Source organism: Aegilops tauschii, chromosome 6 (assembly GCF_002575655.3).
Source record: "Aegilops tauschii subsp. strangulata cultivar AL8/78 chromosome 6, Aet v6.0, whole genome shotgun sequence".
NCBI lineage: Eukaryota > Viridiplantae > Streptophyta > Magnoliopsida > Poales > Poaceae > Aegilops > Aegilops tauschii.
The window spans coordinates 268,992,950-269,020,272 of NC_053040.3; the positions used below are offsets into that span (position 1 = coordinate 268,992,950).

The 27,323-nt window shown below is 46.8% G+C and overlaps 1 long non-coding RNA gene across 1 annotated transcript; it reads right to left on the reverse strand.

Moving 5' to 3' along the window:
* Window positions 1-18,596: 18,596 nt before the first annotated feature.
* On the reverse strand, window positions 18,597-19,782 carry LOC109746916 (uncharacterized). The gene is made up of 4 exons (XR_002228892.4): window positions 19,531-19,782; window positions 19,377-19,439; window positions 19,233-19,296; window positions 18,597-18,772 (listed from the first exon to the last, which is right to left on the reverse strand). It is a non-coding gene; the product is annotated as an uncharacterized lncRNA (long non-coding RNA).
* Between the last annotated feature and the right edge of the window lie 7,541 nt (window positions 19,783-27,323).

Below are 27,323 nucleotides of genomic sequence, written 5' to 3' on the forward strand. Positions count from 1 at the left end.
TGACTGCTGAGCAAGGCCCACATCGGGCGGGAATGGCGCTGAAGTGGAGCGACTCGGCGCTTGACGAACTCCTTCACTACCATAGGCGCAGTCATGCCACGATCCTTCAACATCCTCAACCTGGCCCAGACAGGAGCAAGGCGGGGGCTCGTGAGCTTCTGATGGCCCCAACCGGAGTTTGGAACAACAGGCCCCGCCGGAGCATGAAGCAGGGGGCTGAGCACGCCGGCATCGACAAACACCCATCGCGTACGAAACTCGCCCGTGGATGAAGGGAGCTCGAAGTCAATCCCCGCGCCCGCGATCGCAGCCACGGCCTGGAAGCTCACGCACCCCGAGCATTGCTGAGGGTCGGCCAGATGCAATGAGAAGAAGTGACGGAGGAGGGCCATCGAAGGAGCGATGCCCACCATGGCTTCGCACACGAAGGCGAAGACTGCAAGAAGAGTCACCGATTGGGGGTCAAGATGCAGCATGTGGATCTGGTAATGCTCTAGCACCGCGTTGAGGAAGGCAGAGAAGGGAGGAATCAGGCCAGCCCAGAGGGCATCTATGAAGATTGGGACCTTGGTGGCTGCCCGAGCCATGCGGGTGAGAGACGCAGGCCAAGCCACCGTCTCTCCCCACTCGCTGAAGCTGGAAGCGAGCATCGGACGCACCTTGTCCATGGCCTCGTCGTTGAGCACCCGTGATCGGCCTAGCGCCAGCTCGACAACTGAAGGTGCGCCATGGCAAAGAAGCAAGAGGAGGGCAGGTCGGATCGGAGAAGGGAAGCAGAGCCACAAGGAAGCAGGGGAATTGGGGAAGCAAGGCGCAGGCGATGGAGCAATAACTGTGTAGGCCGTAGGGGGCCGCATAGCCAGGCAGATTCAAAGGCAGCGTGGGGAAGCGGAGGCGCCCACGTCCAATCAACTACCACGCGTCAATCGAGGCCGCAGGCTTTTGGGGCCTGCGGTGCTCCGAACTTGACCCTTCGCTTCGCCGCGAAGGCAAGCCCGAGCGCACCTTGGGCCTGGGGGCTACTGTCAGCGTTCTGGAAACGGGGGTCCCCAGACTTGCGTGCCTGCGGCCCACAGCGTGGCTAAGCCAGCAGGCCGTATGTCCCATCTTCATCAACAAGGCATCCAAGACCCTCACGAGGGTCCAAGCCTCGTGATGCGGACGACGCAAGACCTCCTCTGGAGTAGCCTAGCCAGGCAGGCTCACGAGGAGCGGAGATATCAAGGCGGGGCAAACCTCACGAGGCTCTCGTGACGTGATGAACGGCACCAGGCGGGCGCCAGGCAGGCGCCAGCGCGCGCAGCGTCCTTATTTCCTCTTTGGTGCTAAGGAGGCCAGCGCAGGCGAAGAGTACCGAGGCATCAGGCAAAGGTTGCTATATTGGTGTAACAAGACCAAGACTAGGAGGACGGCGAGACGGAGGTCATCGTGGAGCCCAAGACGGCGTCACTACCAGAGCTTTTCGCAGGCGAAGACCACTTTTGTCAGGATAGCTTGTGCTGGCTGCCCCCCTTCAAATTTGCCCGCCGTTGTCGGCTCCCTTCCCGCTCGATATTTGGGAAGAGGACCAGGGCCTATATAAGTAGAGCTAGCCACCATAGTAGAGGCATCTCATCTTAGCTTGATCCAACCCGATCGAGAGCCTACTCACAAGAACACCTCAACCTCAGGAGGCTGTTCTTCCCTTCTACTGTTCATCATCGGCCCTAGAGGCAATCCACCACCACCACACTGGAGTAGGGTATTACGCCACAACAGTGGCCCGAACCAGTATAAACCTCGTGTCTTTCTGTGTTGCGAGTTCGTCGAGTTCGTCCGTGAGATCTTAGCGAGCTAGGGCGTAGATCGGTAGGAGGGAAAGACTTCGCGCGCACCCCAGTGCTCGAACCTCAAGGGTTTGCCGGAACCCCACATCCGACAATATATATATATATAATATGTATATATATAGGGATTGACTATTCTTCACCCCCTTCTATTTTGACATCAATTCACCATAATTTTACGTTCCGTAAATTTTGTCTTATTTCGTACATAAAAAGAGAATGTAAGAAAATGTATAAGCACCGTAAAACATGTTTTATGTTACGTAAAATTGCAAACATAAAAAACATAGTATAAAATATACTTAAAATGTATATTTTCTGGTCTTATGACCCACATTTTTGTTTTCTTATGCCAAATTTTAAGTAGTGAATCAATATGAATGTAATATTTGTATTCCAAATGTAATTTATTTATGAAACGACCGTAAGATTACCTCGGGTGTAGAATAAGTTATTCTGCACCCTGGGTGATGAATAGTGTTACTATGTGTGTGTGTGTGTCCTCTACAACATTCACTTATAGCTATGTATTCGAACTTGCCATTTTCTGAACTAAGTGAATGTGACTGGACCCTAACCCCTTCTATGCTTCTACCTCAAATTTTGTCTATCTAGTCATATGCATTCTGTTGAAACGTGTCAAATGTCTTCACCGCGTCCTTGTCAGCTGAAGATACAGAGACACACATTTAAAACTGCTTTTAATGCTATATCTCTCTAGCCTAAATACCGGAGAAGCCAGAACGACCACCCGACAAACCAAGCGCGTGTGGGAACATGGAACAACTCTCAATGAGTTGCATGAATGCCACGTGTCCATCAGATGTGAACCGCCAGGGGCACCTGCGTAATTGCGCTGCGCAGCCCTTCACCTTATAAATACACACCCGCGCGGTCATTATCTCCTCTTCCACCTCTCCATCTCGCTCAAACCCTAGCGCCACCGCTAGCTCGCGTCGACGTCGGAGACGAAGCGCTTAGCTGCCGCGACCTCTTCGACGCCGTCCTCACGCCGGCCGCGGACCTCGTCTTCTCCGCCGCGACCGTAGGTGTCTTTAGCCGCCAAGTTAGGGTGCGGGAGATTGGACTGCTCGGCATCTGTTTTGCCCCGTCTAGCAGTTCTTCTGTGGTAAATAAAACTCACTTTTTGTCGCTTTTTTGATCTGTCAAATCCATCCACTTCAACCAAAAGTGGTTTCTGCACTTCCAAATCTGGATCTTTCTCTTTCTGAATCTCATATCTTGCAAAGTATATTCACTTATGCTTCATAACTAGTTAGATTCCTCACTTGTACTTATTCATTGATTCGTACTAATTTGGAACCAACTCACTTCAAATAAGTGAATGTCTTCGCACTATGAGGTCAATGTCTTCAAACTGATTTATCTTCAAAATCTTCTGAGAATGCATATGACCTCTTCCCCTTCCCTCGCATCTCTAATGCTGTCACAGGTACATGTCCATGGGATAATCCCTTGGTTCTCATAGTCTGCATTCATTTGCAGAATACTTACAGCATCACATTGACTCTCCTGAAGCCAGTTCTTGTTTGACAAGTAGACGGAAGCCTTTCACTGTCTTGAAGCCTCTCTGTATGAATATAATGGCAAATGAAAAATCTGCAAGGAAGGGTGGTAGGCAGCACCGTGGAAATACTGCTCTGGATCTGCCTCCGGATCTCTATGAACTTTACAAATCTGATCCTGAGGAGAGCTACAATCAGCGCAAGACCAGAATACAGTGGATCCGAAGATATTGGGCTGAACAGTGGTTCAAGTATAACTTCGTCACTCTTGAGTATGCTGAAAAGAATGCTATCAAGCGCCCGTGGGGTGATATTCTTTACAAGAATTTGCAACCCTAGACGGAGCTTGAAGCCATTGCCCAAGGCTTCTATCCATGCATGGTCCAAGGACCTCAGTCAGAAAATGCCGACCCATCATCTCTTCGATGGTGTCGTGACGATGATCTCTTCAAGCGCAACTTTCAGTTCGCAAAGGAGTCGGCTGGCAAGAACAAGAAGGAACTCGGACTCAACTTCAACCCTGGTCCGTCTGCTCCAAGGCCGGATGGCACACATGACGCCAATCCTAATGTCATCGGGCCCTTCAATAGCTTCGATGGGCTCCTCTCCCATATTGCCGCTCAGAGGGCCACCATAGAACAATCTGCTGATGAAGCAGACATTGAGGATGCTCCTGCACTACCGAAGCCGACGAAGAAGTCAAAAGCTTCAAGGCCCTCTACAGCTGCAAAAGCTTCGACTGCAAAGACATTGAAAACTACACCTCCTGAACTCAGTGTGCAGTCTGAAGATCAATCTCGTGTCTCCAAGAAGACCAAGAAGCCCAAGGAGATTTCTGGGCATGACCTGACTCCTGCTGCCGTTCTGCGCAATGAAGACAATACCATCGATCTGTCAAGTGATGAAGATCTTGGAGATGAAGCTCTGGAAATGTTGATCAAGAGCAAGCAAGAGGCTGAGATCTTCCACGATCTACCTCTATTTGATGCTGATATACTAAACAACTTCATTGATGAATGGTTTAAGGACCAAAGTATCAACATTGATGATCTGCAGCTGCCAGTGGACATCAGCATCACATTTCACGGAGCCATTGCCAATGAACTTGCCCTGGCTCAGAAAATCGTCGAGCTCAAGAACAAGATAGGCTATGAGAAGGCACATTTCAAGAAGCACATGGCCAAGCTCAGTGTTTCTGATGTGCAAATATTCAAGAAGATGATCAATGACCTCAAGGCCGAGTTCAACAAGAAGCGTGAAGAAGGCAAAGGCTCACGCGAGCGCATGAAGTACTATCCGCAGAAGTGTGTGCAAGGGCACAATGAAGCTGAGAAGAGAAAGGCACTTGGGCGTCCTGGCATCGATCCCAAGATGGCTGCCAAGAAAAAGAAGAAGTCTACTGAAGCCATACCCGAAGCTCCAAGGCAGGAACTGTTGGAAATATGCCCTAGAGGCAATAATAAAATGCTTATTATTATATTTCCTTGTTCATGATAATTGTCTATTGTTCATGCTATAATTATATTAACTGGAAACCGTAATACATGTGTGAATACATAGACCACAACATGTCCCTAGTAAGCCTCTAGTTGACTAGCTCGTTGATCAATAGATGGTTATGGTTTCCTGACCATGGACATTGGATGTCATTGATAACGGGATCACATCATTAGGAGAATGATGTGATGGACAAGACCCAATCCTAAGCATAGCACAAGATCGTGTAGTTCATTTGCTAGAGCTTTTCTAATGTAAAGTATCATTTCCTTAGACCATGAGATTGTGCAACTCCCGGATACCGTAGGAATGCTTTGGGTGTACCAAACGTCACAACGTAACTGGGTGGCTATAAAGGTGCACTACAGGTATCTCCGAAAGTGTCTGTTGGGTTGGCACGAATCGAGACTGGGATTTGTCACTCCGTATGACGAAGAGGTATCTCTGGGCCCACTCGGTAATGCATCATCATAAAGAGCTCAATGTGACTAAGGAGTTAGCCACGGGATCATGCATTACGGTACGAGTAAAGTGACTTGCCGGTAACGAGATTGAACAAGGTATTGGGATACCGACGATCGAATCTCGGGCAAGTAACGTACCGATTGACAAAGGGAATTGTATACGGGATTGATTGAATCCTCGACATCGTGGTTCATCCGATGAGATCATCGTGGAACATGTGGGAGCCAACATGGGTATCCAGATCCCGCTGTTGGTTATTGACCGGAGAGTCGTCTCGGTCATGTCTGCATGTCTCCCGAACCCGTAGGGTCTACACACTTAAGGTTCGGTGATGCTAGAGTTGTAGAGATATTAGTATGCGGTTAACCGAAAGTTGTTCGGAGTCCCAGATGAGATCCCGGACGTCACGAGGAGTTCCGGAATGGTCCGGAGGTAAAGATTTATATATGGGAAGTCCTATTTTGGCCACCGGAAAATGTTCGGGATTTTTCGGTATTGTACCGGGAAGGTTCTAGAAGGTTCCGAAGTGGGGCCCACCTGCATGGGGAGACCCACATGAACGTGGGTAGTGGGGGCAAGGCCCCACACCACTGGTCAAGGCGCACCAAGATCCCACCTTAGAAGGAATAAGATCATATCCCGAAGGGATAAGATCAAGATCCCTAAAAAAGGGGGATAACAATCGGTGGGGAAGGGAAATGATGGGATTTCTTTCCCCCACGTTTGCCAACGCCCCAATGGACTTGGAGGGCAAGAAACCAGCCCCCTCCACCCCTATATATAGTGGGGAGGCGCATGGGAGCAGCACCCCAAGCCCTGGCGCCTCCCTCTCCCTCCTGTGACACATCTCCCTCCTCCGGCAGCGCTTGGCGAAGCCCTGTTGGAATCCCGCTACTTCCACCACCACGCCGTCGTGCTGCTGGATCTCCATCAACCTCTCCTCCCCCCTTGCTGGATCAAGAAGGAGGAGACGTCCCCGCTCCGTACATGTGTTGAACGCGGAGGTGCCGTCCGTTCGGCGCTAGGATCATCGGTGATTTGGATCACGACGAGTACGACTCCATCAACCCCGTTCTCTTGAACGCTTCCGCTCGCAATCTACAAGGGTATGTAGATGCACTCCTCCCCTCTCGTTGCTAGCATCTCCTAGATTGATCTTGGTGACACGTAGGAAAATTTTGAATTTCTGCTACGTTCCCCAAAAGTGGCATCATGAGCCAGGTTTATGCGTAGATTCTATGGACGAGTAGAACACAAAGTAGTTGTGGGCGACGATTTGTTCAATTTGCTTACCGTTACTAGTCTTATCTTGATTCGGCGGCATTGTGGGATGAAGCGGCCCGGACCGACCTTACACGTACTCTTACGTGAGACAGGTTCCACCGACTGACATGCACTTGATGCATAAGGTGGCTAGCGGGTGTCTGTCTCTCCCACTTTAGTCGGATCGGATTCGATGAAAAGGGTCCTTATGAAGGGTAAATAGCAATTGGCATATCACCATTGTGGCTTTTGCGTAGGTAAGAAACGTTCTTGCTAGAAACCCATAGCAGCCACGTAAAACATGCAACAACAATTAGAGGACGTCTAACTTGTTTTTGCAGGGTATGCTATGTGATGTGATATGGCCAAAAGGATGTGATGAATGATATATGTGATGTATGAGATTGATCATGTTCTTGTAATAGGAATCACGACTTGCATGTCGATGAGTATGACAACCGGCAGGAGCCATAGGAGTTGTCTTAATTTATTGTACGACCTGCGTGTCAATGAAAAATGCCATGTAATTACTTTACTTTATTGCTAACCGTTAGCCATAGTAGTAGAAGTAATAGTTGGCGAGACAACTTCATGAAGACACGATGATGGAGATCATGGTGTCATGCCGGTGACGAAGGTGATCATGCCGCGCCTCGAAGATGGAGATCAAAAGGCGCAAGATGATATTGGCCATATCATGTCACTTTATGATTTGCATGTGATGTTTGTCATGTTTACATCTTATTTGCTTAGAACGACGGTAGCATAAATAAGATGATCCCTCACTAAAATTTCAAGAGATGTGTTCCCCTTAACTATGCACCATTGCGAAGGTTCGTTGTTTCGAAGCACCACGTGATGATCGGGTGTGATAGATTCTAACGTTCGCATACAACGGGTGTTGACGAGCCTAGCATGTACAGACATGGCCTCGGAACACAAGCAAAACACTTAGGTTGACTTGACGAGCCTAGCATGTACAGACATCGCCTCGGAACACAAGAGACCGAAAGGTCGAACATGAGTCGTATAGTAGATACGATCAACATGGAGATGTTCACCGATGATGACTAGTCCGTCTCACGTGATGATCGGACACGGCCTAGTCGATTCGCATCATGTATCACTTAGATGACTAGAGGGATGTCTATCTAAGTGGGAGTTCATTAAATAATCAGATGAACTTAATTATCATGAACATAGTCAAAAGGTCTTTGCAAATAATGTCGTAGCTTACGCTTTAGTTCTACTAAGATATGTTCCTAGAGAAAATTTAGTTGAAAGTTGATAGTAGCAATTACGCGGACTGGGTCCGTAAACTGAGGATTGTCCTCATTGCTGCACAGAAGGCTTATGTCCTTAATGCACCGCTCGGTGTGCTGAACCTCGAGTGTCGTCTGTAGATGTTACGAAACATCTGACATACACGTTTTGATGACTACGTGATAGTTCAGTGTGTGATGCTAACGGTTTAAAATTGTGGCACCAAAGACGGTTTTGAAACGTCGCAGAACATATGAGATGTTCCAAAGACTGAAATTGGGATTTCAGACTAATGCCCACGTCAAGAGGTATGAGACCTCTGACAAGTTTCTTAAGCCTGCAAACTAAGGGAGAAAAGCTCAATCGTTGAGCATGTGCTCAGATTGTCTGAGTACTACAATCACTTGAATCGAGTGGGAGTTAATCTTCCAGATGAGATAGTGATGGTTCTCCATAGTCACTGCCACCAAGCTATTAGAGCTTCGTGATGAACTATAACATATCAGGGATAGACATGATGATCCTTGAGCAACTCGCAATGTTTGACATCGCGAAAGTAGAAATCAAGAAGGAGCATCAATTGTTGGTGGTTAGTAAAACCACTAGTTTCTAGAAGGGCAAGGGCAAGAAGGGATACTTCATGAAACGGCAAATCAGTTGCTGCTCTAGTGAAGAAACCCAAGGTTGAACCCAGACCCGAGACTAAGTGCTTCTGAAATGAGGGGAACGGTCACTGAAGCAGAACTACCCTAGATACTTCGTAGATGAGAAGGCTAGCAAGGTCGACAGAAGTATATTGGATATACATTATATTAATGTGTACTTTACTAGTACTCCTAGTAGCACCAGGGTATTAGATACCGGTTCGGTTGCTAAGTGTTAGTAACTCGAAATAAAAGTTGCGGAATAAACGGAGACTGGCTAAAGGTGAGATGACGATATGTGTTGGAAGTGTTTCCAAGGTTGATGTGATCAAGCATCGCATGCTCCCTCTACCATCGAGATTGGGGTTAAACCTGAATAATAATTATTTGGTGTTTGCGTTGAGCATAGACATGATTGGATTATGTTTATCGTAATACGGTTATTCATTAAAGGAGAATAATGGTTACTCTGTCTATTTGAATAATACCTTCAATGGTCTTGCACCTAAAATGAATGGTTTATTGAATCTCGATCGTAGTGATACACATGTTCATGCCAAAAGATATAAGATAGTAATGATAGTACCACATACTTGTGGCACTGCCACTTGAGTCATATTGGTATAAAACACATGAAGAAGCTCCATGTTGATGGATCTTTGGACTCACTCGTTTTTGAAAAGATTGAGACATGCGAACCATGTCTATTAGTATATATGCATGAAGAAAGTCCATACAGATGGATCATTTGGACTCACTTGATTTTGAATCACTTGAGACATGCAAATCATACCACATGGGCAAGATGACTGAAAGGCCTCGTTTTCAGTAAGATGGAACAAGAGAGCAACTTGTTGGAAGTAATACATTTGATGTGTGCAGTCCAATGAGTGTTGAGGCACGCAGTGGATATCGTTATGTTCTTACTTCACAGATGATTTGAGTAGATGCTGAGAATATTTACTTGATGAAACACAAGTCTGAATTATTGAAAGGTTCAAGTAGTTTCAGAGTGAAGTTGAAGATCGTCGTGACAAGAGGATAAAATGTCTGTGATATGATCATAGAGATGAATATCTGAGTTACGAGTTTGGCACACAATTAAGAAATTATGGAAATTGTTTCACGACTAATACCACCTGGAACACCATATTGTGATGGTGTCCGAACATCATAATTGCACCCTATTGGATATGGTGCATACCATGATGTCTCTTATCGAATTACAACTATCGTTTATGGGTTAGGCATTAGAGACAACCGCATTCACTTTAAATAGGGCACCACGCAATTCCGTTGAGATGACACCGTATGAACTATGGTTTAGAGAAACCTAAGCTGTCGTTTCTTAAAAGTTTGGGGCTGCGACGCTTATGTGAAAAAGTTTCAGGCTGATAAGCTCGAACCCAAAGCGGATAAATGCATCTTCATAGAATACCCAAAACAGTTGGGTATACCTCCTATTTCAGATCTGGAAGCAAAAGTGATTGTTTCTAGAAACGGGTCCTTTCTCGAGGAAAAGTTTCTCTTGAAAGAATTGAGTGGGAGGATGGTGGAGACTTGATGAGGTCATTGAACCGTCGCTTCAACTAATGTGTAGCAGGGCACAGGAAGTTGTTCCTGTGGCACCTACACCAATTGAAGTGGAAGCTTATGATAGTGATCATGAAACTTTAGATCAAGTCACTACCAAACCTCATAGGACGACAAGGATGCGTACTACTTCAGAGTAGTACGTAATCCTGTCTTGGAAGTCATGTTGCTAGACAACAATGAACCTACGAGCTATTGAGAAGCGATGGTGGGCCCGGATTCCGACGAATGGCTCGAGGCCATAAAATCCGAGAGGATCCATGTATGAAAACAAAGTATAGACTTTGAAAGAACTACTTGATGGTCGTAAGGCTGTTGGGTACAGATGGATTTTAAAGGGAAGACAGACAATGATGGTAAGTGTCACCATTAAGAAAGCTCGACTTGTCGTTAAGATGTTTTCCGGCAAGTTCAAGGAGTTGACTGCGATGAGACTTTCTCACTCGTAGCGATGCTAAGAGTCTGTTAGAATTATATTAGCAGTTACTGCATTATTTATGAAATCTTGCAGATAGGATGTCAAAACATTGTTTCCTCGACGATTTTCTTGAGGAAAGGTTGTATGTGATACAACCAGAAGGTTTTGTCAATCCTGAAAGATGCTAACAAGTATGCAAAGCTCCAGCAATCCTTCTAAGGATTGGAGTAAGCATCTCGGAGTTGGAATGAACGCTTTGATGAGATGATCAAAGATTTTGGGTTTATACAAAGTTCATGAGAAACTTGTATTTCCAAAGAAGTGAGTGGGAGCACTATAGAATTTTTGATGAGTATATGTTGTTAACATATTGTTGATCAGAAATGATGTAGAATTTCTGGAAAGCATCCAGGGTTATTTGAAAAGTGTTTTTAATGGAAAACCTGGATTAAGCTACTTGAACATTGAGCATCAAGATCTATAAGGATAGATCAAAAACGCTTAATAGTACTTTCAAATGAATACATACCATGACAAGATTTTGAAGGAGTTCAAAATAGATCGGCAAAGAAGGAGTTCTTGGCTGTGTTACAAGGTGTGAGTATTGAGTAAGACTCAAGACCTGACCACGGCAGAAGAAAGAGAAAGGACGAAGGTCGTCCCCTATGCTTTAGACGTAGGCTCTACAATATGCTATGCTGTGTACCACACCTGAAGTGTGCCTTGCCATGAGTTAGTCAAGGGGTACAATAGTGATCCAGGAAGGGATCACATGACAGCGGTCGAACTTATCCTTAGTATCTAGTGGACTAAGGAATTTTCTCGATTATGGAGGTGAAAAGGGGGTTCGTCGTAAAGGGTTACGTCGATGCAAACTTTGACACTAATCTGGATGACTCTGAGTAGTGAACCGGATTCGTATAGTAGAGCAGTTATTTGGAATAGTTCCAAGTGGCGCATGGTAGCTACATCTACAAGATGACATAGAGATTTGTAAAGCACACACGGATCTGAATATTGCAGACCCGTTGACTAAAACCTCTCTCGTAAGCATAACATGATCAAACTCTAGAACTCATTGAGTGTTAATCACATGGTGATGTGAACTAGATTATTGACTCTAGTAAACTCTTGGGTATTAGTCACATGGCGATGTGAACTTTGAGTGTTAATCACATGGTGATGTGAACTAGATTATTGACTCTAGTGCAAGTGGGAGACTGTTGGAAATATGCCCTAGAGGCAATAATAAAATGGTTATTATTATATTTCCTTGTTCATGATAATTGTCTATTGTTCATGCTATAATTATATTAACTGGAAACCGTAATACATGTGTGAATACATAGACCACAACATGTCCCTAGTAAGCCTCTAGTTGACTAGCTCGTTGATCAATAGATGGTTATGGTTTCCTGACCATGGACATTGGATGTCAATGATAACGGGATCACATCATTAGGAGAATGATGTGATGGACAAGACCCAATCCTAAGCATAGCACAAGATCGTGTAGTTCGTTTGCTAGAGCTTTTCTAATGTAAAGTATCATTTCCTTAGACCATGAGATTGTGCAACTCCCGGATACCGTAGGAATTCTTTGGGTGTACCAAACGTCACAACGTAACTGGGTGGCTATAAAGGTGCACTACAGGTATCTCCGAAAGTGTCTGTTGGGTTGGCACGAATCGAGACTGGGATTTGTCACTCCGTATGACGAAGAGGTATCTCTGGGCCCACTCGGTAATGCATCATCATAATGAGCTCAATGTGACTAAGGAGTTAGCCACGGGATCATGCATTACGGTACGAGTAAAGTGACTTGCCGGTAACGATATTGAACAAGGTATTGGGATACCGACGATCGAATCTCGGGCAAGTAACGTACCGATTGACAAAGGGAATTGTATACGGGATTGATTGAATCCTCGACATCCTGGTTCATCCGATGAGATCATCGTGGAACATGTGGGAGCCAACATGGGTATCCAGATCCCGCTGTTGGTTATTGACCGGAGAGTCGTCTCGGTCATGTCTGCATGTCTCCCGAACCCGTAGGGTCTACACACTTAAGGTTCGGTGACGCTAGAGTTGTAGAGATATTAGTATGCGGTTAACCGAAAGTTGTTCGGAGTCCCAGATGAGATCCTGGACGTCACGAGGAGTTCCGGAATGGTCCGGAGGTAAAGATTTATATATGGGAAGTCCTATTTTGGCCACCGGAAAATGTTCGGGATTTTTCGGTATTGTACCGGGAAGGTTCTAGAAGGTTCCGAAGTGGGGCCCACCTGCATGGGGGGACCCACATGAACGTGGGTAGTGGGGGCAAGGCCCCACACCCCTGGTCAAGGCGCACCAAGATCCCACCTTAGAAGGAATAAGATCATATCCCGAAGGGATAAGATCAAGATCCCTAAAAAAGGGGGATAACAATCAGTGGGGAAGGGAAATGATGGGATTTCTTTCCCCCACCTTTGCCAACGCCCCAATGGACTTGGAGGGCAAGAAACCAGCCCCCTCCACCCCTATATATAGTGGGGAGGCGCATGGGAGCAGCACCCCAAGCCCTGGCGCCTCCCTCTCCCTCCTGTGGCACATCTCCCTCCTCCCGCAGCGCTTGGCGAAGCCCTGTTGGAATCCCGCTACTTCCTCCACCACGCCCTCGTGCTGCTGGATCTCCATCAACCTCTCCTCCCCCCTTGCTGGATCAAGAAGGAGGAGACGTCCCCGCTCCGTACGTGTGTTGAACGCGGAGGTGCCGTCCGTTCGGCGCTAGGATCATCGGTGATTTGGATCACGACGAGTACGACTCCATCAACCCCGTTCTCTTGAACGCTTCCGCTCGCGATCTACAAGGGTATGTAGATGCACTCCTCCCCTCTCGTTGCTAGTATCTCCTAGATTAATCTTGGTGACACGTAGGAAAATTTTGAATTTCTGCTACGTTCCCCAACAGGAACAACCAAGCATAGTCTTCCCTGCCAGCATGACTGGCTCGAAGCTAAAGATCCCCCTCAGCAGCTTCTGAACAAAAGAAGACAAGGCAAGCCGAAGCCGAAGTCAGGAAGAGGAAGCTCAAAGACACCTATGATGATGCTCCCTCCAAGAAGAAGTTGGAAGACAAAGGCTTCAAAGTCTTCAAGAAAAGAGTGTGTACCTGCCCAAGTACCGTTGAATGTCAAGCCAATCTTTGTTGCTCCACCTGACAACTGCGAGCACCGTCTTGTGATTCATGAGCCTGCTTCCACAGAGGCTCCAGAAAGTGAAGAGATTCCAGTTGTTGACCCCAACGCAGCTGAAGACATTGGTCGTGAAGACAATGTGAATGATGATGAAGTCCTTCCTCCGCTTGAACCCAAGTCGGTATCATTGCCTGCTCTCACGAGCAGTGAACTCATAAGCATTGGTCGTCCCCTGACGCTCGTTGCTCAAGATGACTCATGGATTGAGCGACAACAACAAGACACCCCCCTGCAAGATGAGATCCCACGTACTCCACCAGCTCAAGTCACCACTCCGATGCTTGATGATGATAACTACATGGAACAGACCACTCCCTCACCAAAGCTTCGCCAGCATTCCGCGGGCTTCACAAAGGCCTCAGGCCCGAAGTTTCCATGTCAAGCATTCCAGAAGAGGATGTGCAACACACAAGCTCAGTAGCACGTCAAGCGTTCCCTGAAGCCATCCCTTCTATGCCTGCTTCTGAGTCTGAAGCTAAAGTTGCTGAAGACATTCCGGCTGCATCAGCCTATTAAGAAAAAGAAGAGAAAGAAGAAGAGAGAGAAGCTACTCCCCCTGCCAGTCATCCAGTCCGACCCAAAGAGAATGTGATCATGCCCGACCCTCCAGTTGTTGAAGAGATGGAAGTTGAAAACAATGAGGCTGCCACCACCAACACCACTGAAGCTAATGACACAGTCATGGCTGAAGATAATGTGGAGCCCGGAGCCAATGCGACTGACACCATTGTGCAGCCAATTACTTCTGATGACGCTGTTCCTCCACCAAGGCCACATACTATGGAACGCGCGTTCAATCGTGGTGAGTTGGTGACTGTCAAATGCCCTATCATGGTTCCACCCACTGCTCCCGACCCGCAATATGATTTTCACGTGGAACAGAGGCCTCAGGTTCAGAAGCCAAAGCCAAGATTGCCAAGGCTTCCAAGTGCTGCAACGACTCAAGGCTCATTCAGTGTGCTCAGCTTCAGAGAGCACAACACATTCTTTGACAGCGCCAAGAACCCATACAAGAAGCCCAAGATCTCCTCTGACAGGTTTTGGATTCATCAGCAATGAAGCTACTACTACTGCATCCTATACAACCAGGACCGGATTTTCCTCATAAGTGTCTGGATTGTGATGCTATGGCTGGGCTGCCATGCCTTGAGGAGGCCCTTGACTGCTTCAGAGACGTTGGGCTGCTGCCGTTTGTGACTGACAAGGAGCACTGGAATGAAGAGCTTCTGCTACAGTTCTATACCACACTGCACATTCGAGGCTACAACAAGGAGCCGAAGACTTGGATCCTTGAGTGAATGACAGGTGACGTTCATCATGAAGCCAAAGCTCAGGATATCATTGAGCTTACTTCCCTGCCCACTCCAGGTGAGTTGTATGAACCTGGTTGTCAGCTTCATCAGAACGAACTGCAGAGCATATTCTAGAAGCGAGAGCCCAACATGAGCCAAATGCTGAGCATGATGAAACCATTGCCCCATGATGCCGAATACCCCAAGGAATTCTTTGTTAAGGACCTTGAGTACTTGCCGCGCACAGTGTATCACATTCTGAGGCATACTCTTTGGCCAATCAAAGGCAATTCCTCTGAAGCTAAACTTGAAGGCACCATGAAGACATTGGTGTTCTATATCATCAATGGCATCAGATTCAACACTCAGGATTTCTTCATCCAACAGCTTGCGGCCTCTGGGATTGATCTTTTTGGCCTGAAATTTTATGCTCCATGGGTGATGCGTTTGATCAAGCTTCATTCAACCATCAACTATCAACCTTCAGCGTGCAACCATGTTGTATTTTTGCCTGATGTTGATATGTCCATTGAAGCCATCTACCCCGAGCCAGCAAAGAAGCCACTCCATCTTCAAAATGCTGAATTCCAAAACTTTGCGCAGCCAATTGAAGGGATTCATGTGCCAAATTCTGCTACTCCTGCTTATCCTCCGGCTGGCAACCTGCGTCTCCCGCACCGTGCCAATACTGAAGCCACTGCCAGCACCATTGCTCAAAGGCCTCAGAAGCGTCCTTGTGTCCTCAACGACCATGAGCTTCTGGTTTCTCTACGTCAAAAGCAGGATAGGCATCATGACTGGTTGAAGCGTCAAATGCAGAGTCTCTTGGTGGATGTTAATCACACTAGTGGACCCGTTGCACCAAATGGCGCAGAGGCACACTAAACCATTGTTCGCGATGAAAAAAATTTGCATGGTTTGGTCCTCTTTGATATAAAACACAATGGAATCTTGCGTAAATGATATGAATATAGTCGGTTTATCTTAATATACTTGGTTTATTTTAATAGCATAGAGTCGAAGTTGAAACAAAAAAACATTCATTGCTATGAAAAATTAGATAGAAGTGCTTTGAAAAGGTTGTCTCTCTCAATAAAATCGGTTGTACCAATTACTGAGGCATATGCATGTATTATGTGGACTGAAAGGTATGTGCATGTTTTTTTAGAAGCATGTCTAATATTATTTATAGAGTATGGCCCGCTTGGTGTTTGGCCCACAGACAATTTTTCTGCCTGGCCCGCTCGCTGTAGAATATGAAGCGGCACGCATCGGGGAAATCCCTATTGGACGCTCGCTGTGTCATAATGTCGAGCAAACGCACACAGGAGCGAGCGGGATTGCATGCACTAGGCCGGCCCAATTACGTGATTCAGTTTCAGGAACCTTCCAGCAATTCTGTCTGGTTTTATGCGTTTTGCGAACCTTCCAGAAGGTTCTCTGAACCAGTTTTTTACTGTTTTTTTTTCTTTTTCCCCGTGTGTTTTCTTTTTTGTTTTTTCCCTTTTTTGTTTCTCTTTGTATTTTCTTTTTTCAACAAATGTTTAGAAATTTGAAAAATGTTTGCATTTTAAGTTTTTTTCACAAATTTAGGAAATTTGGGAAATTTCAAAAAATGTTCCCATTTAGAAAAATTATTCGCAAATTAATTTCAAAAAAAGTTTTGAAACTTGAGAAAATGTTCTGGGTTTCTAATTTTGTTCTAGAATTTTTTAATTGCTCACGTTTTTAAAATTCGTTCTAACACTCAAAATAGTATGAGATTTAATATATTTTTTTGCATTTTTTCATAAATCTAAAAAATGTTTGGGAATTTCAATTAATATTTCAGCCTTCCAAATTTGTTCAGAAATTAAAAAATCACGTTTTCAATTTTGTTCGAAAATAAAAGAAATGTTCACGATTTGGAAAAAAATGTTCATTATTCTCAAAAAAAACATTTACCTTTTCAAGTCTTTTCCTGTTTTTCAAAAAATGTTCACGTTTCTAAAAAATGTTACTAAATTCAAAAAATGTTCATGTATTAATTTTGTTTCTCTTTCTTCAAAAAATGTTGGTGTTGCTGGTGAAATATAATTTTTCAAAGAAATCACGTCCGAAATTTGAAAATAAGTTGAACTCTGTCGCGGCTCATAGTTCACATCAACTCGGATGCTATCTTGGACACGAATTCGCAGGTATTATAGTGGCTAGGGACGTAGTAAGTTCTTGCAAGGTCCTGGGTTCGATCCCTTGCATGCGCTTATTGCGTTTTTTGGAATTATCACATGTGTTCCTTCGTACTTGCTCTAAGCTAGGCCGGCCCAGTAGGGTGACCCCACTGTGTGGCGAGCGTCTGTTGGACTCAACGCGCATCACGTAGAAGGTCCCCTGCTTTTCCTTTTCCTCAGCAGCTCCGTTCGGTGGTTCAACGGTTCGTTCAAAGACGAACCCTAGCGTTTGCGTGCTGGTGAGATTTCTTCCCCTTTGTGACTGGCTGGAGCTTATTTGAATCATGGATTTGGTCCGCATTCGTTTGGATTTGCCAACTCTTTTCGTTTTCAGCCGACTCCTACTCCATTGCTGTCTTTTTTCAGGGATGGTATGCGATGTTTTGTGTCTGTTTCCACATAGGGATATATACCTATGGAAAGAAATCCATGCGACTGTGGCATTAGTATTGCTGGTTCTCTCGATTACGGCTGTGATTGGATGGCTTTTTTTTATCCGCCACATCTGCTGATGGATACCCGTTCTTCCAGATTTATACGCTGTGATAGCATTGTGCTATGATTAGTTTGTGTTGACTGAAAATCTTTGTTGTTTTAGCTTTGAAGCACGGCCAGGCATGAGGGGAGATCGCATCAATGATCATGTGAACATTAGCTCTGATGAGCGCGGACAGCAACTCTGATGAAGCTCTGGACACGAGCTCTGATGAAGATCTGGACACGAGCTCGGATGAACGTGTGTACACCAGCTCTGATGATGGCGTGAAAACGAGCTCTGATGAAGGTATTTTTAGTAGTGCTAAACATCAGACATTTGACCTAATAAAATGTGGCCATGATCTGTATTTTAATTATTTGCACTTATGGGCCATTTGTTTGTTGAACTATTAAGGCATGTACTACCGTATGAAGAAAAAGAAGCTTCAGAAGACATGCAAGGATGTGTGTGACTGCCCTAGGGAGTATTCAGTTGGTAAGGACTAATGCTGGATAATCCAGAGTGTTTCTTTCTATAGATAGGAAATTAATTATTTTACTTTTGTTCTTAGGATATGATCCTAATTCTGAAGCCGACTGGATGTATTCAAAGAAATTTATGATGTCAATGTGTGCTCGAAAGCGTCTTAGTTGCTATGTCCGTTCTGTTAAGCCTGCTATTAGGCACTATGTGTGTGACATGAACAAGACTTTTACCAAAGCTGGGCAGAGAATGGTTAGAAGGGAATTTATTTGCCTATATGCGTATTTGCCTACTCTATCAATCATAGTGTCTAACTATAAGTCTGTTGAATGCTTGTAGTACTTTTCTACTTTGTTCACTGAGAAGCACCTGATGAAGTTTCTCTCCACTCTCGTCGATCGAATACGGATTAAGCTTTCATCTAGGTGTTGTTTATCCTATGTTCGACTGATGAAAGGGGTTGACAACAGGGCTGCTATAACACATAACTATAGCCGCTTTGTGGAAAAAGCAAAGTTGACAAAAGGGGGAAGTCGCAGGTGCAGATGCAAAAATAGAGTAGGTCTTCAAACCTGCAAAATAAACCCAGACAGAGCCATAAGAACATAAGCATAGCAATGTAGGCACAGGAACCAGCAGAACACAAATAAAACAAAGGCCATTCAACAGATGCAGAGGAACAGAACCATTTAGATCTCATCATATCAGGCCACCATACATTATGTCTAAAGCATCTTTCTCATGAATATTCACAAAAGCCTTTAGCTTGCTAGTGCTATGACCCTCTTCTCTCATGTAGAAACTTAAGAAGATGCCTATGAATCAACCTCATATACTATGTGCTCTCAGCCAAAATAATAGACACAAGCAGCATAAAGCCTCTAACCACCCCAACCGCAGCAGCATGATTGTAAGACAATCTAGAAGAGAGAATATAACACACCATACCAACATCATCATCAACACATAGACTCACAGCACATGCATATCTCTGCACCGACGAAAGAAAGAAGGCAAGGAGCAGCACATTACCAGGATTAAGAACAATAACCAGGACAGCGGCGAGCAAACGAAGGCGGAATGTCAGACAAACAATCTGAGAAGAAACATAGTCAGGTCACCGCAGAGGCATTCTGCCGAACACGTCGCATGCAGGCAAACGGAAGGAAGACCAACCTAAATGCATATGGCAAAATGGCGCGCCGGCCAGCGCAGGAGACAGCACAGAGAGGATTTCAGCTACACATGTAGCATAGAAAAGGAAGAGCACCAAGGTAAGCAAGGTGCAATGTGGAAAACGAACACGATCAGAAGGAAGCAGAGCATTGACCTCAACCAGCAGCACCGACCGCACGCAGGGACGCCATCACAACGGGCATGCACACGGACGGAGAAGAACAACAGGCAGACACATCGAGTCGGAGAGAAAGCAAAACCTGGTGTGGTGAAGCAAGTGAATGACGGACAGTGAGAATGGAGAGCGGGAGAGAGAAAAGGAGCAAGGAAGGAAAGATGTTTAAGGAAGAAAGGGGCGTGCGCGGCCTCTCCGCAGCAGAGGCAACAGCCAGCGCATGGGAACAGACCCACCACCGCGGTGAAGACATGCGTCCCAGGCGTCGTACTCTGGCCCACCGTCATACAAATACCAGGGCAGCGGGTGAAAGCGGATCGCGCAAGAGGAAAATGCGCAGGCTCAGTGCGCACGTCGCGGAGGCGGAGTCGACGGAGCAGGGCGCGTACGTCCTACCGTTCAAGCCGCGCAGGATCAGTGCACGTGACGCACAGCGCGCGCACGTCCTACCGGTCGAGCCGCGCAGGCTCAGCGCACGCGACGCACAGCGCGTGCATGTCGCGCACGTCCGGCTGGTCGAGCCGTGCGTCAGCCACAGCGAGCCACCATCGGCGGGGCAAACGCCCATAGCACACAACCACTCCACTGACCACTGGGACAACCCATCCACAGGGGCCCATGAACAGCCACCATCAACAAAGCAAAGAAGAGTAGCGAAAGTCCCAAAAGAAAGATAGGGAGAGACAAGACCAGACGCAGGAGTCAAAGCCGCATGACGAGGAGGACAGGGCAAGGCGAGGCGGGCGAGCCAACAACTCCCTCCAACCCCTGACACATAAGCTGAACACAGCACAAACAAACACTACCCGCCGACGCGTAGAACCGGGGACCTGGGTGTCCCACATGCCAGTGGCTATATTCAAACCAGCGGGTACATCCCCAGTAGCAAAACAGCCTCTGCATGCCCACACCCCGCCCTTCCAACCTCCACGCGCAGCCCCATCCCGCCCGGGCCCCGTGCAACGGCGCTCGCATCCCATCCCGTGAGAAAGCCAAGCCTAACCAGTGCCACCGACGAGTGGGCCCAGCATCACTACGAGCCCACCTGCCAGGGACAGCAGGCCGTGCCAGGCGGGTACTAATGCGTCGCCAAACCCTCGTCCAACCCAAGCGGCCGTCCAGCATGGTCAGCATGGAAGCGGCGGAAACAGAAGCCCATCCCGCCGGGGCCCCGCGCAACGACGCTCGCATCGTGAGCAAGCCTAGCCTAGCCAGCGCCACCGACGAGCGGCCCCAGCATCACCAAGAGCCCACCTGCCAGGGAGAACAGGCCGCGCTAGGCGGGTACCAATGCATCGCCAAACTCGTCGCCCAACACACGCGGACGCGGTCAGCGCGGAAGTGGAAACAGAACACGCGACGCTCGCCAACTGGCCACTCGAAAATTTTGAACCCAGCCAGCCAGAAACCACGCCGAGCCCACGAGTCATCCGGTTCCACGCAAAAATAGTCAGTCAAAACGGACGGTGAAAATCAAACGGCGAGAGCAAGCTCGTTGACCTGACTAGGTCCAATCGGACGACCACGCGTGGCGCAAAAACGAGGAGGCCTCAGGAGAGCGGATCGGCTAGGCTTCTTATATGTTAGAATTCGCAACTTGGCCACAAAAAACTCATTCGTTGCATGTGAAGCCTGTCGGCGGTCCTGGAAAAGCCTCACACTGCTCTGCTCTGAAGATGATCTTCGCGAAGATGGCTTTACCGAGAGCTTCAAGTTTGACTCCAGGCCTCCGCAATCTGCAAATTGGCGTCGCACACCTTCAATTGAAGATTCTGAACATTTGTCTTCGGCTACAACTGTTGTTGCGAGAGTCGTCGATGAAGAAGATGACGCCACCTCACCAACTCTGGCTGCACTGCACCACGATTCTGCTCCAGGCCCGTCTGCACCGCCCAACTCCAACATCGACCCTGCTCCATCATCTTCTCCAACTGGGAACGAGTAGATCCTCTATGTCTTCAAACCATTTTGGTCCTTACTGAAAAAAGGGGGAGAAGCATATGAGGTTCATAGTCTTCAAGCGGGTCCATATGGGGTGGTTGCATTATCTTTGCTAAGCTCTTACAACTCTCATTTTGAAACTATTTGGCTCTTGAGTTGTAACACTCAAACTTGGTGCTTGTCTACTACTTTTGCTGCTATTTTGTGATGCGATGATAAATTCCGCATGAAGTCATGCTGCAGACGCCCATTTCTCATTATGCATGTCATTATCTTCGCTATTCTGATATATGCATGATGAATTGTCTTCGTAAGTTGAAGAGGATCTCCACAAAGTAAAACTTGCCATGTGCATTTGCATTCAAAAGCAAACTACTTATATGCACATCTTCAGGGGGAGCCTTTTGCAACTTATGAAGACAATGACTTTGATCTTTAACTTTCACATACTTTTATCCCTGTTGAAAACTTCAACCAGTTTGTTATCAATCGCCAAAAATGGGGAGATTGTAAGTGCATCTAGTGCCACCCCTGGTTGGTTTTAGAGTATTGACGACAAACTTGGTTGAGGGACTAATGTGTTTTCTGAGAATTGCAGGATAACACAGGTAGTAGTCCCTTATTGATTCGGTTTACCTACCAGAGATGACCCCTAAAAATGTGTGAAGACATTGAAGACAGTGGTGGTTCGTGAAGACATTCACGATGAAGATTATGACATGTGAATATATTCACTTGAAGACTGTGGAGTGCGAAGACATAGTTGTTTTGTAGTTTCCTTTTCTTCTTAATTGAGTCATAAGAACCACCGTACTGTTAAGTGGGGTCTCGGTGAATAAAATCAGAGTGACTGATGTGATGCTCAACCAAATTCCTATGTCTTCGAGCAAAGACAATGAGAGCAAATCTTATCCAGAGCTGGATGAGTTAGCTTTGCTTGTAGCCCAAGTAAAGTTGTCGCGTGTGTTTGAAATCCGACCATTGGACACGTGTCGGTTCCTTAGTGACCCAGGGTCATTTCGGACATATCAGGTCGGGTTGCCTCGTGGATATAAATAGCCCACCTCCTACACCATAAATTGGTGGCTGCTCAGAGTTAGTGCACGGCTTTTGTCGTTTGAGAGCAACCCACCTCCGAAGCCTTTGAGAGAGAGATCCTTGCGAGGACAAAGCCCAAAACACCCAGAGCCAAAGAGTGTTAGGCATCACTGAAGTCTTTCTGTCCGCGTGACCTGAAGACTTGTTACACTTGAGGACTGTGAATCCTCCAGCCGGTTAGGCATCGCGTTCTGAGCATCCAAGAGCCATTGTGGATTGCCAGTGAACGAAGTCTGTGAAGGTTTGGAAGTCTACCTTGAAGACTTACCGGAGTGATTGGGCGAGGACTGGGTGTCCTTAGCTCAAGGGGAATAAGGTGAAGACACGGTCTTCTGAGTTCAATCTCAGCCTCCCTAACTAGACGTACAGTTGTCACAGCAACTGGAACTGGTCTACCAAATCCTTCTCTTCACCAAGCAACTGGTTCTATCCCCCACTTCCCTTTTTAGTTTGTCTTCGTGAAGTCATTGCTTGCCTATCTGATCTGGTTGACTTCACTAAGTGAAGACTATTTCTTGTTTGGCTTCATACTATCTTCCATCCTGATCCATACTACCTAGCTGCTCATAGTCTTCGTGCTTTCACTACATTGCTTACTTGACTATGGCTTGTCTAGTGTAGTTGTTGGAAATATGCCCTAGAGGCAATAATAAATGGTTATTATTATATTTCTTTGTTCATGATAATTGTCTATTATTCATGCTATAATTGTATTGTCCGGAAATCGTAATACATGTGTGAATACATAGACCACAACGTGTCCCTAGTAAGCCTCTAGTTGACTAGCTCGTTGATCAACAGATAGTCATGGTTTCCTGACTATGGACATTGGATGTCATTGATAACGGGATCACATCATTAGGAGAATGATGTGATGGACAAGACCCAATCCTAAGCATAGCATAAAAGATCGTGTAGTTTCGTTTGCTAGAGCTTTTCCAATGTCAAGTATCTTTTCCTTAGACCATGAGATCGTGCAACTCCCGGATACCGTAGGAGTGCTTTGGGTGTGCCAAACGTCACAACGTAACTGGGTGACTATAAAGGTGCACTACGGGTATCTCCGAAAGTGTCTGTTGGGTTGGCACGGATCGAGACTGGGATTTGTCACTCCGTGTGACGGAGAGGTATCTCTGGGCCCACTCGGTAATGCATCATCATAATGAGCTCGATGTGACTAAGGCGTTAGTCACGGGATCATGCATTGCGGTACGAGTAAAGAGACTTGCCGGTAACGATATTGAACAAGGTATTGGGATACCGACGATCGAATCTCGGGCAAGTAACATACCGATTGACAAAGGGAATTGTATACGGGATTGATTGAATCCTCGACACCGTGGTTCATCCGATGAGATCATCGTGGAACATGTGGGAGCCAACATGGGTATCCAGATCCCGCTGTTGGTTATTGACCGGAGAGGCGTCTCGGTCATGTCTGCATGTCTCCCGAACCCGTAGGGTCTACACACTTAAGGTCCGGTGACGCTAGGGTTGTAGAGATATATGTATGCGGAAACCCGAAAGTTGTTCGGAGTCCCGGATGAGATCCCGGACGTCACGAGAGGTTCCGGAATGGTCCGGAGGTGAAGAATTATATATAGGAAGTCCAGTTTCGCCACCGGGAAAGTTTCGGGTGTTACCGGTATTGTACCGGGACCACCGGAAGGGTCCCGGGGGTCCACCGGGTGGGGCCACCTATCCCGGAGGGCCCCGTGGGCTGAAAGTGGAAGGGAACCAGCCCTTAGTGGGCTGGGGCGCCCCCCTTGGGCCTCCCCCCATCCGCCTAGGGTTGGGAACCCTAGGGGGGAGTTCCCCCTTGCCTTGGGGGGCAAGGCAACCCCTTCCCCCCTTGTGGCCGCCCCCCCCCCCTTGAGATCCCATCTCTTGGGGCCGGAGCCCCCCCAGGGGGCCTATATAAAGGGGGGAGGGAGGGCAGCACATAACAGCCTTGGGCGCCTCCCTCCTCCCCCGCAACACCTCTCTCTCTCTCTCGCAGAAGCTTAGCAAAGCCCTGCAGGAGACCCGCTACATCCACCACCACGCCGTCGTGCTGCTGGATCTCCATCAACCTCTCCTTCCCCCTTGCTGGATCAAGAAGGAGGAGACGTCGCTGCACCGTACGTGTGTTGAACGCGGAGGTGCCGTCCGTTCGGCACTCGGTCATCGGTGATTTGGATCACGGCGAGTACGACTCCGTCATCCACGTTCATTGGAACGCTTCCGCTCGCGATCTACAAGGGTATGTAGATGCACTCCCTTCCCCTCGTTGCTAGTATACTCCATAGATGCATCTTGGTGAACGTAGGAAAATTTTAAAATTATGCTACGATTCCCAACAGTGGCATCATGAGCCAGGTCTATGCGTAGTTACTATGCACGAGTAGAACACAAAGCAGTTGTGGGCGTTGAGTTTGCCAATTCTTCTTGCCGCTACTAGTCGTTTCTTGTTTCGGCGGCATTGTAGGATGAAGCGGCCCGGACCGACCTTACACGTACGCTTACGTGAGACTGGTTCCACCGACTGACATGCACTAGTTGCATAAGGTGGCTAGCGGGTGTCTGTCTCTCCTACTTTAGTCGGAACGGATTCGATGAAAAGGGTCCTTATGAAGGGTAAATAGAAATTGGCAAATCACGTTGTGGTCATACGTAGGCAAGAAAACGTTCTTGCTAGAAACCTACAAACCACGTAAAAACTTGCAACAACAATTAGAGGACGTCTAACTTGTTTTTGCAGCAAGTGCTATGTGATGTGATATGGCCAGAAGATGTGATGAATGATATATGTGATGTATGAGATTGATCATATTCTTGTAATAGGAATCACGACTTGCATGTCGATGAGTATGACAACCGGCAGGAGCCATAGGAGTTGTCTTTATTATTTTGCATGACCTGCGTGTCATTGAATAACGCCATGTAATTTGCTTTACTTTGTTGCTAAACGCGTTAGCCATACAAGTAGAAGTAATCGTTGGCGTGACAACTTCATGAAGACACAATGATGGAGATCATGGTGTCAGGCCGGTGACGAAGATAATCATGGTGCCCCGAAGATGGAGATCAAAGGAGCATGATGATATTGGCCATATCATGTCACTATTTGATTGCATGTGATGTTTATCATATTTTGCATCTTATTTGCTTAGAACGACGGTAGTAAGTAAGATGATCCCTTATAATAATTTCAAGAAAGTGTTCACCCTAACTGTGCACCGTTGCGAAGGTTCGTTGTTTCGAAGCACCACGTGATGATCGGGTGTGATAGATTCTAACGTTCGAATACAACGGGTGTTGACGAGCCTAGCATGTACAGACATGGCCTCGGAACACACGCAATACACTTAGGTTGACTTGACGAGCCTAGCATGTACAGACATGGCCTCGAAACACGGAGGACCGAAAGGTCGAGCATGAGTCGTATAGAAGATACGATCAACATGGAGATGTTCACCGATCTTGACTAGTCCGTCTCACGTGATGATCGGACACGGCCTAGTTGACTCGGATCATGTTTCACTTAGATGACTAGAGGGATGTCTATCTGAGTGGGAGTTCATTAAATAATTTGATTAGATGAACTCAATTATCATGAACTTAGTCTAAAAATCTTTACACTCTGTCTTGTAGATCAAATGGCCAACGTTGTCCTCAATTTCAACGCGTTCCTAGAGAAAACCAAGCTGAAAGATGATGGCAGCAACTATACGGACCGGGTCCGGAACCTGAGGCTCATCCTCATAGTAGCCAAGAAAGATTATGTCTTAGAAGCACCGCTAGGTGAAGCACCAATCCCAGAGAACCAAGACGTTATGAACGCTTGGCAGCAGCGTGCTGATGATTACTCCCTCGTTCAGTGCGGCATGCTTTACAGCTTAGAACCGGGTCTCCAAAAGCGTTTTGAGAAACATGGAGCATATGAGATGTTCGAGGAGCTGAAACTGGTTTTTCAAGCTAATGCCCGGGTCGAGAGATATGAAGTCTCCGACAAGTTCTTCAGCTGTAAAATGGAGGAGAACAGTTCTGTTAGTGAGCACATACACAGAATGTCTGGGTTGCACAACCGCTTGTCTCAGCTGGGAGTTAATCTCCCGGATGACGCGGTCATTGACAGAATCCTCCAGTCGCTTCCACCAAGCTACAAGAGCTTTGTGATGAACTACAATATGCAGGGGATGGAAAAGACCATTCCCGAGGTATATTCAATGCTGAAATCAGCGGAAGGGGAGATCAGAAAAGAACATCAAGTGTTGATGGTAAATAAAACCACTAAGTTCAAGAAGGGCAAGGGTAAGAAGAACTTCAAGAAGGACGGCAAGGGAGTTGCCGCGCCCGGTAAACCAGTTACCGGGAAGAAGTCAAAGAATGGACCCAAGCCCGAGACTGGGTGCTTTTATTGCAAGGGAAGTGGTCACTGGAAGCGGAACTGCCCCAAATATTTAGCGGACAAGAAGAAGGCCGGCAACACCCGAGGTATATGTGATATACAAGTAATTGATGTGTACCTTACCAGTACTCGTAGTAGCTCCTGGGTATTTGATACCGGTGCGGTTGCTCATATTTGTAACTCAAAGCAGGAACTACGGAATAAACGGAGACTGGCAAAGGACAAGGTGACGATGCGCGTCGGGAATGGTTCCAAGGTCGATGTGATCGCCGTTGGCACGCTACCTCTGCATCTACCCACGGGATTAGATTTAAACCTCAATAATTGTTATTTAGTGCCAGCT